Source organism: Dipodomys spectabilis, unplaced genomic scaffold (assembly GCF_019054845.1).
Source record: "Dipodomys spectabilis isolate Male_0828 unplaced genomic scaffold, ASM1905484v1 ptg000686l, whole genome shotgun sequence".
Taxonomy (NCBI): Eukaryota; Metazoa; Chordata; class Mammalia; order Rodentia; family Heteromyidae; genus Dipodomys; species Dipodomys spectabilis.
Window position 1 is genome coordinate 35,152 of NW_024871363.1, and position 2,770 is coordinate 37,921.

At 33.5% G+C, this 2,770-nt stretch overlaps 1 non-coding gene across 1 annotated transcript; it reads left to right on the plus strand.

Moving 5' to 3' along the window:
- The first annotated feature begins 223 nt into the window (after nucleotides 1-223).
- On the plus strand, nucleotides 224-330 carry LOC122101784. The gene has a single exon (XR_006146411.1). It is a non-coding gene; the product is annotated as a U6 spliceosomal RNA (small nuclear RNA).
- Nucleotides 331-2,770: the final 2,440 nt, after the last annotated feature.

The following is a 2,770-nucleotide window of genomic DNA, read 5'->3' on the forward strand; positions in this document are numbered from 1 at the left end:
ATAGAATAATTGAATTCCTCCTCCTACACATCTCTTGAACTACAAATATCTGGAATTATTTTGTTTTTGGCATGTCTATCTTGATTTTATTCTTAAATGTGTGCTTATGTATGAAATACATGATTCTAAAATTTCACAACAATTCTTTTGAACTTACTTTTTGTTGAAATGTCTAGTTTAATAAAATCAATAAAAATTATACTTTATATATAAAAAATGTTCTGTGCTCAATTTAGCATCACATACACGAACATTGGAATGCTACAGAGAAGATTAGCATGCCCCATGTACAAAGATGACATGCAAATTCATAGAGCGTTCCATATTTTTACAAAAACAGATGTTGAAAGGTCTGTGGCCATAGGGAATTGTACTGCATTCTTGGTGGGAGTGTAAACTTGTTCAACTACATTGGAAAGCAGTATGAAGGTTCCTCAAAAGACTCCACATAAAACTCCCTTATGACACAGTAATCCCACTTTTAGGGATTTAACCAAATGATCATAAACAAGACCATACTAAAATTACCAGCACTATTATGGTTATTGTAGCATTATTTATGATAGGTAAGATATGGAACCAACCCAGATGACCCCATTAGATTAATGGATTAAGAAAATGTGGTATATATACACAATGGAATTCTATGCCTCCATCAGAAAGAATGACATTGTCCAATTTGTTAGGAAATAGAAAGACTTGGAAAAAAATTTATTGAGTGAAGTAAGCCAAGTCCAAAGAATCATAGGTCCCATGATTTCCCTTATATTCAATAACGAATATATGTCTAGGATAAGCAGAAAAGTTCAAAATATATGTGCATATAAACAGATAAGATGATGTTAAAGAAATTGAACCCCAAGATAGGGACCCAAGTTGTTTTTTGTTTCTTGCTATTGTTTCTAACATACTTATAATGTGGTTTGTCATTTTTTTTGTTTCTTTGTATGTTTCTCCCCACGCTATAATCCCTGTTTTCTCTGTATTTGAAGTTGGTGCACTTACATCTTGTATGTATGCATCTTTAATTTGGGGAGTGGAAGGGAAAAAATGCTCAAATAGGGATACAGGTTGACCCATTGTAACAATGTGATGCACAAGACACTATGTTGCAAAATGAACTTTACAATTTAGACGGAGGAAGGAAGGGGGAGGGGAGTGTACTTGTGGAGGTGGGAGGGAAGGGATGGTAGGGGAAATATAAAGGAGGAGGTAACAATGCTTGTTAGGAAATGTACTAGTCTCCTTTTTCATGTAAATGTGACCCTTCTGCACAGTATTATTAGAATAAAAACATATAAAAATGTTCTGAGATGGAAGAGTTTATTTCCTCTATTTTACCCATATAATATCAATAACAAAGAAATTAATGCAGAACACTGAGATGGAGGTAATTTGAATAAATGAGTGTGTGTGAGTGCAGCACCACACAAGCAAACACGCGCATGCATGCGAACACACGCTATGTATATATATTGGCGTGCTCAGAGTTTAAAATCAGGGATTCAAGGTCTTGCTAGGCCTTTGCTATCTATATTGGTGAGCTACTATATAAGCTACATCTAAATTCCTGGCCCTTTGCTAATTCATTAAACATTTTGAAAAATAATTCAATGAAGTTTTTTTTTTTTTTTTTTTGGCCCTGATTGGCTCCCAAGTGTTATCCACAGATCTCAGTGTCCTGAGCAAATATTCAGAGTAGATAGGAATATAAGTGTGACCAGCCAGCACAAGGCATTTAGAATAATTTTAAAAATAAAAGAAAATTTATTTCATGGGGGCCTATTTTATCATCACCTAATTTGAAAGCCTTTTGGAGTGATTACATGCCAATTTAATTCGTTTGGAGATTAAAAGATAGTAAGTGATTATATTTAAAAGTTTTAGTACTTTTTAAAAAAGAAACTGGAACTTTGGGACAGAAGAAATTTGGCTGTCTTCAGACTTCAATTTGTAAGCTCAGCTCTGTGCATGATAACCCAATGTCACCAACACAGTCTGTATTGAAGACAAAATGTGACAGAAAAACAATCACTATGGGCAATATTTGCTATGTTATTATTTCTTGGACAATATGAATATTGAATTGAGAGTGTAAGAGAATGGAGAGATTTTACCCACCTTTTTGGTATTACTGAAAGACTTTTGGAAACTTTGACTCATTTCCTTCCTCACTGTGTGTGTCTTTGGGCCATGCACTGACTATCTTTAACTACAAATTTTCCCAACACTAAACTGGTAATAACATTAGCATTATAGCAAATGTTATCTTAAGAATTAAGAAAATAAAACTTGTGAAACCCTTAACATAAACCTATCAATGAGCTTTGATTTTAGCCAGCATTCTTTTTTAAATACTAAATAGAATGTGATAAGTAGTACAGAAACCATTACATGTAGTGTGAGCAACCAGAAGTAATATCTATTGACCATGCTCTGCTTCCAAGAAAGCAAGGTGGATAACTTCTCATGCTGTAAATCAAACTGGTTATCTTATGTTGTGATAGTGTAAAAATATCAGGGACAGAACGATGAAGTAATGTTGTAGACTGAGGTGAAATCCATATGAATATGTGCAAAACTGATAAAACATAAAAGTATCTGAACAGTATATTGTGTTTTACATCATTTAAGTTACATCGCAAAGATAAGGAAGACCTAGAAGAATAAATTGTCTTTTTGATATTCTATCATAGGTCCTTAGAAGGATGAACACTTTCCTCATTCTTGTTGAGGCATCATCAGATGAGGGGAAATATATTTTTTCTTT